General features: G+C 39.0%; 1 long non-coding RNA gene across 1 annotated transcript in view; it reads right to left on the bottom strand.

Moving 5' to 3' along the window:
* Positions 1-456: 456 nt before the first annotated feature.
* Positions 457-18,871, bottom strand: part of LOC117511140 — a 25,297-nt gene continuing 6,882 nt past the window's right edge. The window contains exons 2-3 of the long non-coding RNA XR_004560897.1: positions 869-972; positions 457-774 (exon numbers count right to left, since the gene is read on the bottom strand). This is a non-coding gene — a long non-coding RNA (uncharacterized LOC117511140). The remainder of the gene's footprint in view (positions 775-868; positions 973-18,871) is intronic.

Here is an 18,871-nt window from a genome sequence, read left to right as displayed (position 1 = left end):
GCCATGAAGCTCAAAGTTGAGGTCAGGTGCATCCTGTTTCCATTAATAATCCTTGAGATGTTTCAACATCTTAATTGGAGTCCACCTGGGGTAAATTCAGTTGACTGGACATGATCTGGAAAGGCACACACCTGTCTACAAATAAGGCCCCACAGTTGACAGTGCATGTCAGAGCACAAACCAAACATGAAGTCAAAGGAATTGTCTGTAGATCTCTGAGACAGGATTGTCTCGGGGGACAAATCTGGGGAAGGGTACAGAAACATTTCTGCTGCTTTGAAGGTCCCAGTGAGCACAGTGGCCTTCATCATCTGTAAATGGAAAAAGTTCAGATCCACCAGGACTCTTCCTACAGATGGCCGCCCATCTAAACTGAGCGATTGGGGGAAATGGGGCTTATTCAAGGAAGTGACCAAGAACCCAATAGTCACTCTGTCAGAGCTCTAGCATGGAGAGAGGAGAACCTTCCAGAAGGACAACCATCTGTGCAGGACAATGACCCTAAGCACACAGCCAAGATATCAAAGGAGTGGCTTCAGGACTGTTATGACTGACCCACGAACTGAAAGATATGGCCCAGAAAGCAGACACAACCTGAAGACAGGACAGTTTTTATAGTTTATTTCGGTGAGATGTAAGAAGGTTTGGCCTGACTGGTCCTACAGTGGAGGAGAGGCAGGCAGAAGAGTTGAATAAGAGTGAATCAAACAGGGAGCTGAAGACTGAAGCAAGGCAGATGGCAACTAGGATTCTGGTGGCTCAGGCATGGAGGATCTGAGGCACAGAGAAAACAGGTGATCAGACATCCAGGAAAATAACACCAAAAATACAAACCAAACTTCTCAGAGATAAGGCCAATAGTCTGTACCACAATGGAGACTGAAAGATCTGGCAGTGTCTTGATGTCCGAGACATGGCTGAATGCTGCAGTGGCTTGATTGCAGATATGTTGCAGGTGAGCATACTTAGCAGCTGCAGAGGATCAGATGGGCAGGTTGAAGGGGGGAACCCAGAGTTTACACCCAGCAACACAGAGACAGACAGACAAACATGATACCCCAGGGAGACAAGACACACAAGGAAAGGTAAAAGCAAAGCCTAGAGGGGAGGTGATAGTCTAGTGGTTAAGGTGTTGGGCTTGAGTCCAGAAGATTATGGGTTCAAATCCCTGACTGGAAAATCACCCTTTAATCCCCTATTGCTCCCATGTGTAGTGAGTGCCTTGTATGGCAGCACCCTGACATCGTGGTGAATGTGAGGCATAATTGTAAAGCACTTTGAGCATCTGATGCAGATGGAAAAGTGCTATATAAATGTAGTCCATTTATCATTTACCGTTTACACCCTAACAAGGGTCTAACAACTCTGTGAAGGAGAGGTGACCATCAACGAGTAGCCCGCTGAATATATCCATAGAAAGTGTTTTCAAAGAGTGAAATTGTATCTGTGTGATATACGAGGTCTGTCCATAAAGTATAGGTCCTTTTTATTTTTTTCAAAAACTATATGGATTTCATTCATATGTTTTTACGTCAGACATGCTTGAAGCCTCGTGCACATGCGTGAGTTTTTCCATGCCTGTCGGTGACGTCATTCGCCTGTGAGCACTCCTTGTGGGAGGAGTCGTCCAGCCCCTCGTCGGAATTCCTTTGTCTGAGAAGTTGCTGAGAGACTGGCGCTTTGTTTGATCAAAATTTTTTCTAAACCTGTGAGACACATCGAAGTGGACATGGTTCGAAAAATTAAGCTGGTTTTCAGTGAAACCTTTAACGGCTGATGAGAGATTTTGAGGTGATACTGTTGCTTTAAGGACTTCCCACGGTGCGAGACGTCGCGCAGCGCTCTCAGGCGGCGTCATCAGCCTGTTTCAAGCTGAAAACCTCCACATTTCAGGCTCTATTGATCCAGAACGTCGTGAGAGAACAGAGAAGTTTCAGAAGAAGTCGGTTTCAGCATTTTATCCGGATATTCCACTGTTAAAGGAGATTTTTTTAATGAAAGACGTGCGGACGGGTCCGCGCGTCGGCTCGCAGCCGCCGCGACGCTCCGCCACAGGAAAAACACCTCCGTTGGAAGCCTTAAGGACAAGTTGGAACATGTCCAGCTGTTAAACAATTTCTCATATACTCACTCCACTGAAAGCCATCAAAAGCCGCCTGGATTTTACAAATGGTTATCAACACGGAGGTGTTTTTGCTGTGCTGGCGCACCGCGTCGGCTGCGTCCCGACGCACGGACCTGTCCGCACGTCTTTCATTAAAAAAATCTCCTTTAACAGTGGAATATCCGGTTAAAATGCTGAAACCGACTTCTTCTGAAACGTCTCTGTTCTCTCACGACGTCCTGGATCAATAGAGCCTGAAATGTGGAGGTTTTCAGCTTGAAACAGGCTGATGACGCCGCCTGAGAGCGCTGAGCGACGTCTCGCACCGTGGGAAGTCCTTAAAGTGACAGTATCACCTCAAAATCTCTCATCAGCCGTTAAAATTTTCACTGAAAACCAGCTTAATTTTTCGAACCGTGTCCACTTCGATGTGTCTCACAGGTTTAGAAAAAAATTTGATCAAACAAAGCGCCAGTCTCTCAGCAACTTCTCAGACAAAGGAATTCCGACGAGGGGCTGGACGACTCCTCCCACAAGGAGTGCTCACAGGCGAATGACGTCACCGACAGGCATGGAAAAACTCACGCATGCGCACGAGGGTTCAAGCATGTCTGACGTAAAAACATATGAATGAAATCCATATAGTTTTTGAAAAAAATAAAAAGGACCTATACTTTATGGACAGCCCTCGTATCTGTCCAAAATCACACTAGTGGAAAAAAAATGAAATTATTTGCATAATCTGGTTATGTCAACCTGTCCAACAAAACCAGGGTCACAGACCGATTGGGCCCCCCCCTAAAAATCAGTCCGCCCTGCCTTTACTGTGCATCAGTCATTTTGCTTTTCAGCAGCAATTCACCGATTATCACCTAATTTCTGCTTCAAACTGCACTCCAGTCATCATCTATCTCAGCAACAGATATCTGAAACTTTTGTACAACAATCATTTCCACATAAATTCAGTATTATTCCATAATTATTAAAGACAGGGGACCCCAGCAGGGGTGGTGGCCAAGTGGTTAATGCGCTTGGTTTCAGTGCAGAAGGTTCCGGGTTCAAATCTCACCCCTGCCACATTTCTCCATGTAATGTGGAGTTGTGTCAGGAAGGGCATCCGGCGTAAAACCTGTGCCAATTCAACATGCAGATCCACCTTGGATTTGCTGTGGCGACCCCGAGTGCAAACAAGGGAGCAGTCAAAGGGACTTACTTACTTTTTATTAAAGACAGGGGGCGGTTCAGAGCGACACAGCAGCTCGTCTGAGTCTGACTCTCTGACTCTGAGTCTCTACACCCAAACCGATCAAAGGGAATAATGTGTTTATTAACCATCAGATGACAAAGTAAAACCTTTTAAATCAGTGGTTTTCAAACTGTGAGGCACGGGGGAGCAAGGGATAGGTATCAAGAATTATTAAGAAATGATTCGATCCACTGACATCAATAGCCTTTTTGCGTCAATGATTCCCTTATTGGTCCTTCAGAGCAGCCGTTGTTTTGGAGGGTGTTTTATTGGTAAAATTATCATTTCTTTACGTTGATTACAGACCCTACAACGGGTCTGTAATCAGCTGCTGTTCTTGAAGCTTGAAGCAATGAAGCAGTGCTCCAACCCACCGCTTCATTGGTTCATTGCTTCACTGCTTTTCAGAAGCGACAAGTCCGCTTCTTAACCCCTCTCAAAGCCATTTAAAAATGTCAATCGTGAGTCACTTTTTTGCAGATTAAAGTCACTAACTTGGACTCTTGTCTTGTTGCAGGGAAGAAACAAGAATCCCCCTCCATTCTGTTCATACAGCTCCAAACGCTGTGCCGCTCTCTGCTGAGTTAGAGTGTGGCTGGAATTAATAACTTCAAAGCAATTCGCTGTTATACAACCCCTGGCAAAAAATTATGGAATCACCAGCCTCGGAGGATGTTCATTCAGTTGTTTAATTTTGTAGAAAAAAAGCAGATCACAGACATGACACAAAACTAAAGTAATTTCAAATGGCAACTTTCTGGCTTTAAGAAACACTATAAGAAATCAAGAAAAAAATATTATGGCAGTCAGTAACGGTTACTTTTTTAGACCAAGCAGAGGAAAAAAATATGGAATCACTCAATTCTGAGGAAAAAATTATGGAATCACCCTGTAAATTTTCATCCTCAAAACTAACACCTGCATCAAATCACATCTGCTCGTTGACATTGACCCTGAGCCATGACATTGACCCTACATGTCTTGTGTCATGTTTTCGCAGTTTTTGCTCTATGGCAAGATGCATTATCATCTTGAAAAATGATTTCATCATCCCCAAACATCCTTTCAATTGTCCAAAATATCAACGTAAACTTGTGCATTTATTGATGATGTAATGACAGCCATCTCCCCAGTGCCTTTACCTGACATGCAGCCCCATATCATCAATGACTGTGGAAATTTACATGTTCTCTTCAAGTCATCTTTATAAATCTCATTGGAATGGCACCAAACAAAAGTTCCAGCATCATCACCTTGCCCAATGCAGATTCGAGATTCATCACTGAATATGACTTTCATCCAGTCATCCACAGTCCACGATTGTTTTTCCTTAGCCCATTGTAACCTTGTTTTTTTCTGTTTAGGTGTTACTGATGGCTTTTGTTTAGCTTTTCTGTATGTAAATCCCATTTCCATTAGGCGGTTTCTTACAGTTCAGTCACAGACGTTGACTCCAGTTTCCCCCCATTCGTTCCTCATTTGTTTTGTTGTGCATTTTTCGATTTTTGAGACATATTGCTTTAAGTTTTCTGTCTTGACGCTTTGATGTCTTCCTTGGTCTACCAGTATGTTTGCCTTTAACAACCTTCCCACGTTGTTTGTATTTGGTCCAGAGTTTAGACACAGCTGACTGTGAACAACCAACATCTTTTGCAGCATTGCATGATGATTTACTCTCTTTTAAGAGTTTGATAATCCTCTCCTTTGTTTCAATTGACATATCTCGTGTTGGAGCCATGATTCATGTCAGTCCAATTGGTGCAACAGCTCTCCAAGGTGTGTTCACTCCTTTTTAGATGCAGACTAACGAGCAGATCTGATATGATGCAGGTGTTAGTTTTGGGGATGAAAATTTACAGGGTGATTCCATAATTTTTTCCTCTGCTTGGTCTAAAAAAGTAACCATTACTGACTGCCACAATCTTTTTTCTTGATTTCTTATAGTGTTTCTTAAAGCCAGAAAGTTGCCATTTGAAATGACTTTAGTTTTGTGTCATGTCTGTGATCTGCTTTTTTTCTACAAAATTAAACAACTGAATGAACATCCTCCGAGGCCGGTGATTCCATAATTTTTGCCAGGGGTTGTAAATCAAATGACACCTCTTTCCAAACGTAACACAGACAAACAAACAAACTACAACAGACTAAAACATTTTTTTCCCTCCCAAAATGAGACGTCCTGCATTCTTTATGAATGACATTGATGTTGACATGCAGCTGGCTGAGCTCAGCTCAGAGGTATGGAGTGACATCTGCACCATTAATATCTGAAAGGAAATGCTTTTGAGAAAAACTACATATTTTGTTTATTTCTATTTATGTCCAGAGATCAAGGCTCCAGTGACCAATTTCATATTTATTTACTTTAAGACTCAATAAAATGTTGACATAGAAAACCTGCAAAGCCCACTTTTAGTACACAGAAAATTCACAGGAGGTATTGATAAGGGAATCGATAAGGAATCAAATCGATAAGCGGAATCTATATCAATAAAATCTTATCAATACCCACCCCTGAAGTTGAATTAATATTATTTATGATAAAAATTTGTCAGTTATGCTAAAGACATCTAAAAACACAGAGATGTTTAAATGTTAAATGTTTAAATGACGCAAGCACAGCATAGGTAGGGGGGACTGATTTTTAGAGGGGAACGTTCAGTCAGCGACACCAGGTTGTTTAAATGGGAAAAGCAAATTGTAACAATTAATTGCATATTATGTTTCCCCATTTAAAACAAGCAAGTTTTGTGCAACCAGTTGAAATAATTCACACTCACTCATCTTCAACCACTTACGCCAACTTGAGGGTCACGGGGGGCTGCAGCCTATCCTAGCAGTCATAGGGTGTGAGGCGGGGTACACCCTGGACAGGATGCCAGTCTGCCGCAAGGCCACATACAGACAAACACATTCACACCCATGAGCACAACTACGGACAATTTAACCCGTTTTTTCCCCACTGGCAACAACTGTTGCTGAAGTGTATCACTGTCATTTTCTACTCATAATAAAAAATCTCAAATGTGCTAATGCAACTTTGTCCACTAATAAAAAAAAATCTGGGCATAAATGGGTTAAAGTTTCCACCAGATGTGGGAGGAAGCCGGAGCACCCAAAAGAAACCCACGCAAACACAGGGAGAACATGCAAATTCCACACAGAAAGGCCACAAGTGGGAATTAATCCCATGACCTTCTCGCTGTGAGGCAACAGTGCTAACCAGTAAGCCACTGTCCAGTTGACATAACTAGATTAAATTAATACAAATTTTCATTTTTTAGAGTGATGAAGCATTAATGAAATAATAAAATATGATCATTGCATTATTTATGGTGTAATCTGTGTGTAAAACATTTTAACAAGTACATCTGATAAACAAATATTCATCCAAGTTTCATTCTAATGTTTCACTTTTACAGAAAATGTTCATTTACATTATCATGTACATTACTGTGCAAAACAATAATAAAATGTTTATTGTTTTTCATTCAATGTGAAATGTTCAAATATCAAAATATGTTTTTAATCAAAGAAATAATCAAGTATCAAATTACAAACCACACTTTTATTTTCAATTAATTTAAAAAATTATTTGAAAACACAAAAAAATATAAAGAAGTTTGCTGATAATCATACAGTAATAATTTATTTGAATACAACCCTAATTTCATAACAGTTGCATGAAACACAGGAAAGAATTTATATAGTTTATCACCTCAAAAGTTGATTTAAACTTGAAAATCAGTCCCATATTTGCAATTTTAATTTTATTTATACATGTTATATATTACTCAGTTTTTCATTATTTTTAACGCTTTGGGCAGATTAGACTTTTTGACAATTTACTTCATATTAATATAATTTATTTTTATGTTGGCCTACTACACATATGCATTTACTTTTCATTAATAAAATTAATTAGTCTTAATTACATTATATTGTTTTATTTTTTATTTTGAGCTTCAGCAAATAAACTGTTTTCAACCAATTTTAGTGTTGCAATATCATATTCTGTTATTTTGAGTTTTAACAATTAAACTATGTTTTAAACCACTTTTAGTGTTGCAATATTATTAGATTGTTTTATTATTTATTTTGAGCTTTAGTAATTAAACTACATTTTAAAACCAGCTTTAGTGTTGCAGTATTAATTTATTCTGTTGTTCATTTTGAGATTTAGCAATTAAAATATGTTTTAAACCTTGCGATGTTTAACTAAAATGTATTTGTTTTAATGGAAATTTTGAAATTATTTCATGTAACTTTTTTAAAAATGTGAATTAAATGTGATGATTACCCTTATGGGGTAGTGTGCATGTAAAACCTTGCAGACTGCAAAGTTTTAGATGCTATAATTATAATTGTAATTATATATATAAATATAATTGTTTCTTCATCAGAAATAAACTCATTTAATTTTCATTCATTTAGAAAATGTCACTAACATTTTACTTTGCAAAACATCTACCTTATGTCAAAAGAGATGTAAATACTGTTCAATAAATGTAGCCAAAAATATTATATACTGTGTGTGTCATTTAAAATATAACATTCTTTTCCAAGTCCATATTCTGTCATTTATATATAAGAATAATATAACTAAGAAATAAAATTTAATTTCCACTTTTGAAAAGTATTTTTGACAATATCTTAGGTGCAGTAGGTGAGGGAACGTTCTCAGTCCAGAGCTCATTTGGTCTCTGCAGCTTTTGTTGTTCTTCAGCTCTCAAATGATCCCGCCGCCTCGAGAGCTGCTTAATGGATGCAAATGGAGGAAGTGTTTGACATTACAGACACAGCCATGCTTGTTTTAGAGGAGCTGGTCATGTGGTCTGCCCTGCTAGGGCACACAGTTCCCCCTTAATGTGACCCAGGACCCCCCCAGCCAACTCGAGTGGGTGTCAGGAACTGTCCGCCCAGGGGGGGAGCAAGTGTCATTTTAGCTCCCCCAGCGAACACAAGTCAACATGACTTAATCTACCCCTTCACCTAAAGTTACACTTTCTGGCCGGCAATTAGCCACTCATCCAAATCTCCCCCACACCCGACTGAGCCCCATCACAGAGCACCGACCAGTGTGCACAGCTCCACGTTGTAGGAGCCCAAAAATGGTGCTAGTGCTGCTAGTTTCCATGGCGCAAAGCCGTCGTGGCCACATGGTTCCTCATCGTTCACTGTCACCACCCCGAAGAGGAGAATATCCAAACAAACATGTACTGGCAGGGCACGGCTGACATGATAAATCACTGCAGTGAGCACCGGTTACACCAACGTTCGCTGGACACGTTCTCTATAAAACACAGAGATAAGACGCACAGGCCAAGACCTCCTCCCACCTCAAACACAATGCCTGTGATTCTCCTCTGTGAAGCATCTCATACTGAATATTAGCACTATGATGAGAAAGTTGCAACATTTCAAGATGCACGCATCCTCCTGATACGAGGAGGATGGAGCAAAAACGTCAGGCCATCGTATTGGCTCCATTCTCCACGTTGTTTATCTTCTGTGTGACTTCCTGCTTTGTCGTCTTGGACGAGAGGCACAGTCTAATATTTCCCTGGCAGCCAAAATCTCCCGTACATCCAAACAAAAACCAACATTTTCCTGTCTGCTGCACATTTCCAGGCAGGGGTGTGGTAACAACATTACTCAAGGTCAAATCTCTGCACGCCTCTGATCCACTAATTTTACGTCTGGGGTCTGTGCGGAGGCCCTGGAATGGAAATGTTATTGACTTCCTGCTGTTGCCAAGAAGCGATCCTGAACCTGGTGTCTCACAATAAACTGCCACGTTCAACTCCCCATAAACACCTTCAGATGTAACGCATGACTCAGCGTTTTACTGTTCTTTCGGGTTGGAGTGTTTCTCCAGATGCGCCAAAGAGAAAGCAGAAAGATGAAAGAGTGATGTCACATTTTTATGACCTGTCAATGTACTGGAAAAGCTATTTGACACAATAAATAAATAGGCCAGTCCTTGGCTTCCCATTGTTTTCCCCCTCTAAAACTCATGAGGCCAAAAACAGCACCAATGCTAATGGAGGTGACAGTAAAATGTTATAGTTTGTGTCAAGGGGATTTATTTATTATAGCCATGAAATCAGCATTGTGAATATAGCAGTGGCATAGCTGCATTCAAGTACAGTGAAATAAACAAACAAGTAAGTTGTTTAGCCCACAGAGCACTTAGCTTTTGTGTCATTAGCTAATTCTGCCCCGTCCCCTGTCGCCTAGCAACCTTGACAGTTACATACACCAATCTAATGTACTGGACATAACCTGTAGTTTAGCAATCACTTTTCAATACTTATTCATACTTTACTTATAAACATTGCTTATTTATAATTGTACATATGGAACCTGAATTTGTCCTTTTGTTTATTTTTTTTATTTACCAACCATTTTGTCTTGGAAAAAATATCATCCCATTACTTTTTGGACTGTGAAGGATGCCACAGGTGTATCCTTCATTTTCAGAGGAAAGAAGGCTGTATTTATCAGGCACATTCCGAGAAGCTTTGAGACAGCCGAGTTGCGCCAATTCTGATTTATGCAGCCGGTGAATGCAGCTTTAGAAGGGTGCAGCTCCTAAATTGGGACACAGTCAATGAGTCCATAGAACAGTGACGTCCTACACACCTGTTCCTCAAAGGTGATGCAAGCTGGGAGGAGGGATCAGAAAAGTCAATAACGCTGCAATACTAGGAATGAACAAATACGCATTTTAATTAAATCTGCAGGCTGGCACAGACTCCCTTGGCTAAATTCAGTTATTATTTATCACACAATTCTTTCAACATATTTACAAAATTATCTTACAACTAAAATAATGCTGGATGAAATCTTTAGAAACACACAATAAGCTAGCATGAAGTGCCACTGTAGGACTCTGTTAAGCTAGCACGGTTGCTAGCAAATGAAGGAAAAATTTACATTTATATGAAGGAAGTGTATTTTTATTGTTTTTACTGTCAATATCACCTTACAAATGACTCCAAAATATAATGATGTTTCTGGAAGAGTTTACACATTGGTTAGAATTGTATACAAAATTGATGTTTGGCATAGCTTGCTAATGATTGGCATTACCACTTTGGACATTGTTCTTTACTTCTGTTATGTTTCATTTGTCAACCTACAGCTCCTACAGGAAGGGCATGTAATAGCATGTGTAGTGTACTTGGCACCCTTGATAGGCAGAAATGAGCACTCAACAAAAATATAAACGCAACACTTTTGGTTTTGTTCTCATTTTGTATGAGATGAACTCAAAGATCTAAAACTTTTTCCACATACACAATATCACCATTTCCCTCAAATATTGTTCACAAACCAGTCTAAATCTGTGATAGTGAGCACTTCTCCTTTGCTGAGATAATCCATCCCACCTCACAGGTGTGCCATATCAAGATGCTGATTAGACACCATGATTAGTGCACAGGTGTGCCTTAGACTGCCCACAATAAAAGGCCACTCTGAAAGGTGCAGTTTTATCACACAGCACAATGCCACAGATGTCGCAAGATTTGAAGGGAGCGTGCAATTGGCATGCTGACAGCAGGAATGTCAACCAGAGCTGTTGCTCATGTATTGAATGTTCAATTCTCTACCATAAGCCGTCTCCAAAGGCGTTTCAGAGAATTTGGCAGTACATCCAACCAGCCTCACAACCGCAGACCACGTGTAACCACACCAGCCCAGGACCTCCACATCCAGCATGTTCACCTCCAAGATCGTCTGAGACCAGCCACTCGGACAGCTGCTGAAACAATCGGTTTGCATAACCAAAGAATTTCTGCACAAACTGTCAGAAACCGTCTCAGGGAAGCTCATCTGCATGCTCGTCGTCCTCATCGGGGTCTCGACCTGACTCCAGTTCGTCGTCGTAACCGACTTGAGTGGGCAAATGCTCACATTCGCTGGTGTTTGGCACGTTGGAGAGATGTTCTCTTCAAGGATGATGCGAAGGAGATGTGTTGCACTGCATGAGGCAAATGGTGGTCACACCAGATACTGACTGGTATCCCCCCCCAATAAAACAAAACTGCACCTTTCAGAGTGGCCTTTTATTGTGGGCAGTCTAAGGCACACCTGTGCACTAATCATGGTGTCTAATCAGCATCTTGATATGGCACACCTGTGAAGTGGGATGGATTATCTCAGCAAAGGAGAAGTGCTCACTATCACAGATTTAGACTGGTTTGTGAACAATATTTGAGGGAAATGGTGATATTGTGTATGTGGAAAAAGTTTTAGATCTTTGAGTTCATCTCATACAAAATGGGAGCAAAACCAAAAGTGTTGTGTTTATATTTTTGTTGAGTATAGTTTGAAAACAAGAGACCAACAAGAGGGACAGTGACCATTGTAAGAAGATCAATTTGGCAGCTCTTGGTTCACAGGTGTGTTTATTCTTAGGATGGTACAATACCACCTTTTCACGTCTCACACGTTACGAATGCTAGAACCTTAAGTATCTGCGATACAGATACCAATCCAAGACCTTTTTCACTAACTTAAAATAGATATGTTTGTAAAGATGACTAGAAAAGATGATGTTATAATATCTGGACTAGAAACAAGGCATCGGACATATGCAAGGGTGGTGGATTCTGGTGGAACCAGTGGGGAGGATGCACCACCTGAAGAACGACAATCATTGGAACAGCAAGTTACTTTTTATATCAAAATGGTGTTGACATCCATCAAGACACAATATCAGACTGCTATACTGTTCCAACTAAAGATAGAAAAAATAAACTGTCTAACATTGTTATACTATTTACAAGCAGAAAATATAAAAATGAAGTATTAAGACAGGCAAAAAATTTGAAAGGAACAAGTGTCTATATAAATGAGCATTTAACAAAAAAAAAATGCAGATATTGCTAGGGAAGCAAGACTATTAAAAAAACAGAAGCACATTGTTGCTACATGGGTCTGGAATTGTAGAGTGTGGATTAGAGTAAAAGAAGGAACAAACGGTATACAAATCAAAAACATGGAGGACCTTACGAAATACAGACCTGAATAGACAATCAAATATGACGTCTGTTGGTAATTGGACCAACAACAAAAAAAATCTGATCAAACATGGAAATAGATGATAAAATATATGACATAGACACTAATATTGATGAAAGTATATTTGACTTAAAAACGATTGGTTGTGAGTATTATACGGTAGAACAGCTAAATAGTGAAAAAATTGCAGAAGATACCCTGTCACTCTTACATATAAACAGTCGAAGCTTTTATTGTAAAATGTCGCAAATAAAAGATTATTTAAATCAGTTTAAAAATAGATTTAGTATTGTTGCAATCACTGAATCTTGGCTTAATGATGATCTCATGGCTGATGTTCAAATAGAGGGATATGAGCTGTATTTTGTGAACAGAAGAGATAAAAGGGGCGGTGGTGTTGCTCTGTACATAAAGGCAGATCTGATATGTACAATTGTAGAAGAAATGACAACTGTGGATGACATCATAGAAATTGTAACAGTGGAACTTGTACATGAAACATCTAAAAATATTTTTAATCAGTTGTGTATACAGAGCACCAGACACTTGTGTTGTGAAATTTACAGATAGAATAATAGAGTTATTCCATCAAATTAAAAACAAAACGCTTTTTATATGTGGAGACTTTAACATTAACATAGAGAGCTCCAGTTGCCAAAGAATAAGTGATTTTGTGAATTCAATGTATAGTTTGGGGTTATTCCACTTGATAACAAAACCAACCAGAATCACATCGCAAAGTGCAACGGTAATCGACAATATATTTACAAATAGAACAGATGAAATTATCAGGAATGGGATCTTGATGACAGATGTTAGTGATCATTTACCAGTCTTTTCAATATTTAAATATAAAAATAGGTACAAGAAAAAAACTGTTATAAACTTTAAAAGAGACAAGTCAGTAAAAGCCTTAGAGGCATTAAAATATGATCTTAAAAATCAAAATTGGGAAGAAGTTTATGTCAGTGATGTTAATGTAGCATATAACTCATTTATGAAAATATTAATGAAATCATATAATAAAAACTGTAAATTAATAGAAATTAGTAAGAAAAAAGTAAATAAACCATGGCTGACAAAGGGAATAAAAAATGCTTGTGCAAAGAAAAACTATTTATACAGGTGCTTTTTAAAAATGCAAACAAAGGAAACAGAACACAGATACAAAAAATATAAAAATAAACTATTGACAATAATTAGGAAACAAAAAAAAGATTATTATAGTGAACAATTAAATAAGAGTAAAGATAATATGAGGGCAACATGGGGAATTATAAAAAGTGTGATTGAAAGTGATGGAATGAAAGCAACTTTTCCAAATTACTTTGTCAAAGAAAATAAAGAGATATATGACATAAAAGAAGTGGCAAATGGGTTTAATGATTATTTTTCAAATGTAGGATCAAGTCTGGTGGGAAATAAACCAATAGTAGAAGATACATTACATACACTTGTAAATACGGTCAATAGTATTTTCCTGGACAATGTGGAAAAAGATGAAATAAGAAATATTGTAAAAAAAAAACTGTGTAAGCAAAAGATCAACTGACCATGAAGATTTAGACATGATGACTGTAAAAAGTATAATAGAAACTGTTATTGAACCATTTACTTATATTTGCAATCTGTCTCTGCCAAGGTTGTCCCATTATATAAAAATGGAGACAAACATAAATTCTCTAATTACAGGCCAGTATCATTGCTTCCACAGTTTTCTAAAATTATGGAAAAAGTTTTTGTGACAAGGTTGGATAAATTCACTGAGAAACATCATATTTTAAATAATGCTCAGTATGGATTCAGAACAAAACATTCGACAGCTATGGCAATTATGGAATTAATAGAGAAAATATCAACAACAATAGAAAATAAGGATTATTTTGTAAGTATTTTTATTGACTTGAAAAAAGCTTTTGATGTTATTGACCACTCAAGATTGCTTCACAAGTTACAACAATATGGAATAAGAGGTATTGCACATCAGTGGGTAAAAAGCTACTTAGAAAACAGAAAACAGTTTGTTCAGATAAATAATATCAAATCAGAATTGTGTAATATTGCTTATGGAGTACCACAAGGATCAGTACTTGGACCCAAACTGTTTATTTTGTATATCAATGATTTTGTGAATGTATCTAATGTGCTTGGTAGCATTTTATTTGCTGATGATACAACGCTGTTTTACTCTGGATCAGATATACAGGAAGTAGCACAAGTGATAAAAACAGAATTGGAAAAGGTTAAGCACCCCCAGAAACTTATTTTCATGTACCCTTTCAATATCTACCCCCTCGACTTGTAACTGAACCTGTATGTCTGTATTACAATAGCCAAATAACATGTATTTTGTTTTACTTAAGTTTAATGATAATTTGTTTCTGTCAAACCATATTTTCAATTTTCCCATTTCTATACTGATCCTCCTCAGTAACTCCTGCAAATCCCCCCCTGAACAAAAAATGCTTGTGTCATCTGCAAATAATACTAATTTTAATATTTTGGAAACATTGACAATATCATTTATATAAATTAGAAACAGTTTTGGACCCAATACTGACCCCTGTGGGACGCCACAAGCATTGCAGTATTGCAGTAAATGGTGTAAAATTATGGAACAATCTCAGCAAAGAAATTAAAGAATTAAGGTCGCTTAAATTATTTAAAAAACGTATTAAACTAGATGTATTAAGTAAGTATGAAACTATAAAATAAGTTAGTTGGCTGTAAGGAAGTAAAAAAAAAAAATGTAACTTGTTAATAATGTATAAAATGTTTTAAGTTTAAAAATGTAACCTGTCAGAGATGTAATCTATTTAATAATGGTCATAATTATGAAATAAGTCAGTGGTATGTGACAAGTTTAAAGAAATACAATCTGTTAAATAATGTTGAAAAATGACGCTGGATATTGAAAGATTGCATTGTAAAAAGGGGCAGAAAATATAAGACTTGTTCTTCTCTCTGCTCCTTTTCATTCTGGTAATGGAGATGCTTTATTTCTGCTTTTCTGTTTTTTTTTTTTTTCTTTTAAATGAATGAAATAAATAAATAAATGAAAATGAAAAATGAATGAAAAATACATTTATCTGGATGTACTTTGCTAACCTGTTCCTATGTGAAAACATCAACTGTGAACCAAGTCTTACTCCCTACAACATCACTCCAATGTGCCACAGAAGATTCTGACCCAGTAATTTTGGCCAACATCAGACCAAGACATCAGCTCAATGCACCTAATTTGTACCTTCCTGTTGCAGTAGGGATGTCGATGCATTAGTTCCCTTGGGCCTAAATGGGGTGAGTCGGGATACGATAAAATAATCACCTCAGTTTTCAAAGAGGCATTTTTGCTCTAAAAGTTCTGCTTCTTCTAGAGTTTGTGAAATAGCATCAACTCTGCAGTTCATTTGAATGTTAATACTGCTGGTGTGTTTGTGGACAGGTCTTGTCTCAGAGTGATGCTGAAAAACTAATTCATGCATTTATTTCCTCTAGGCTGGACTATTGTAATTCATTATTATCAGGTTGTCCTAAAAGTTCCCTAAAAAGCCTTCAGTTAATTCAAAATACTGCAGCTAGAGTACTGACGGGGACTAGAAGGAGAGAGCATATCTCACCCATATTGGCCTCTCTTCATTGGCTTCCTGTTAATTCTAGAATAGAATTTAAAATTCTTCTTCTTACTTATAAGGTTTTGAATAATCAGGTCCCATCTTATCTTAGGGACCTCGTAGTACCATATCACCCCAATAGAGCGCTTCGCTCTCAGACTGCAGGCTTACTTGTAGTTCCTAGGGTTTGTAAGAGTAGAATGGGAGGCAGAGCCTTCAGCTTTCAGGCTCCTCTCCTGTGGAACCAGCTCCCAATTCAGATCAGGGAGACAGACACCCTCTCTACTTTTAAGATTAGGCTTAAAACTTTCCTTTTTGCTAAAGCTTATAGTTAGGGCTGGATCAGGTGACCCTGAACCATCCCTTAGTTATGCTGCTATAGATGTAGACTGCTGGGGGGTTCCCATGATGCACTGTTTGTTTCTCTTTTTGCTCTGTATGCACCACTCTGCATTTAATCATTAGTGATCGATCTCTGCTCCCCTCCACAGCATGTCTTTTTCCTGGTTCTCTCCCTCAGCCCCAACCAGTCCCAGCAGAAGACTGCCCCTCCATGATCCTGGTTCTGCTGGAGGTTTCTTCCTGTTAAAAGGAAGTTTTTCCTTCCCACTGTAGCCAAGTGCTTGCTCACAGGGGGTCGTTTTGACCATTGGGGTTTTACATAATTATTGTATGGCCTTGCCTTACAATATAAAGCGCCTTGGGGCAACTGTTTGTTGTGATTTGGCGCTATATAAAAAAATTGATTGATTGATTGATTGATACACAAACACACGTTCGTTCATACACGTGCACACTGGGCCCGTCTGTAAAGGCCTTTACGTTTGTGGTTCAAGTGCAGAGCTGGTGAAGACTGACTAAGTCAGGATGGCAGAGCAAAGACAGTTGGGGCGAGGGTCCGGGGGGGGGGGGGTGCCATCTCACTCTTTAGCTCCCTATGCCAGAAACAACAAGCAGACCTTCTCATATTTAAATAAATACCAAGCCAGTGGGGAGCAGGGAGGAGCGGCAGATAAGGAGGAGGCGAGGACAGAGAGCCGGGCCGGAGGATGGCTCTGCGGCTACACTCATATTTAGTATCACGGGCCAGACAGAGAAGAGCAAAGCAGGCAGTGACAGATTTATAATGAGCGTAGACCCTGCCCTCACATTTAATACCAGGCTTAAGACGTATCACAGAGACAAAGGCCACAGATCCTGCTTGGAAAGGAGAAAGGCCTTAATTAATTTGGAGAGATCACGGAGGCCCCGCGCCCACATCATCAGTTCTTTGTGGCAGGAATGCCAGCTATTTTCTGCCGCTCCAATAGGGCTGCAGGGAGAGGCGAGGTGATGACGACCGGGGCCGCCGAGCCACAGATAGGAAAAGGATACTTTTCAAAAGCTAAAAGCTTCCCAGTTTTAAAACAAAGACGGGAGGGAAAGAGAAGAAGTGATTTTTGAAAAGGGATCTGACTCCAACCCCCACCCACCACCGCCGCCCACCACCACGTCCAGACATTCCAAACTGTTTTTGCTCTCTGTCAGTCGCAGCGAACCACTGAGAAATTCACCTTAATACTGAAAACAACTTTCTCGCTGACCTGTTTTCCAAATCTGACCACCCAGACTGTGCATGCTGCATGCAAAAGCAGATGCAAAAGTTTGTTTCCATGGAAACAGATTGATGAGCCACTACTGGTCACGGGAGAGATGCTCCTTAATCTACTTGTGATTGGCCGATAATATCAGCTGCAAGAGGAGCTTGCCCAGGTTGAAGAGATGTGTTGTTGCTCAAGGGCTCAATTTCAGTACTGCTCAAGGAAGGAAAAGATCCGACTTCCTGTGCTTCTTATAGACCCTATTAACCTTCTTAACGTGAATGTAAAAATTTTGGCCACACTGTTAGTGTCCTGTATGGATGGAATCCTCCCTTCTACTATATCAAATGAACAGAGGGGTTTTGTCAAAGGAAGCCATTCCTTTTATAAGATATGCACCCTTTTCAATATACTGTACTCCAAACACAATAGTAATCTGCCTGAAGTGGTAATTTCATTGGATGCCAAAAAAAGCATTTAATATAGAAGAATGGGAGTACCTTTTCACAGTCCTGAAGAAATTTGGTTTTAGTAATAGATTTATTTCTTGGATTTGTCTCTTGTATACTTCCCTGCTAGCTTCTATCTGGACTAATAATGTAAAATCTGACTATTTTACTCTGTCACGTGGTACATGTCAAGGTTCTCCCCTCTCCCATTTACTTTTTGCTTTAGCAATAGAGCCACTCTCAATAAGTCTCAGAACCTCTTCCTTGTTCCAGGGTGTGACTTGTGAGAGTACAGAACATAGGGTTGCTCTGTGTGCAGATCCAACTAGTTGTTTAACATCTATGATGACAGGACTCCAAAATTTTGGTTCTTTTTCTGGATGTAGACTTAACATACAAAAAGCTGAATGCTTACCTATAAATGTAGCTGCACAGCGACTCAGACAAACTGATCTGACTGATTCTGGCTTTAATTACTTGGGAGTGAATGTAATTGGTTCACCTCAGGCTCTGTGGTCTGCTAATCTAATTCCTTTATTGTCCAATATAAGGTCAGGTCAGCTTTTCAAAGATGGGCTAATTTAACAGTGTCTTTTAGGTAGGATTAATATAGCAAAAATGAATGTTTTACCCAGGCTTTTATACCTTTTTCAGTGTATTCCTCTGTTCTTACCAAAAACCTTTTTCAAATCTATTGATCAAATGATTTCCTCATTTATATGGGAAGGTAAAATTCCAAGAGTACATACATTATTATTACAAAAATATCAGCTCAGTGGAGGTATGTCTTTACCTAATTTGATGTTCTCTCATTGGACAGCTAATATTCAAAAATACTGGTTAAAAGA

The sequence above is a fragment of the Thalassophryne amazonica genome, chromosome 5, assembly GCF_902500255.1.
Source record: "Thalassophryne amazonica chromosome 5, fThaAma1.1, whole genome shotgun sequence".
Classification (NCBI taxonomy): Eukaryota; Metazoa; Chordata; class Actinopteri; order Batrachoidiformes; family Batrachoididae; genus Thalassophryne; species Thalassophryne amazonica.
The sequence above is the reverse complement of the archived record's forward strand: the minus strand, read 5'-3'. Positions and strand labels throughout refer to the sequence as shown.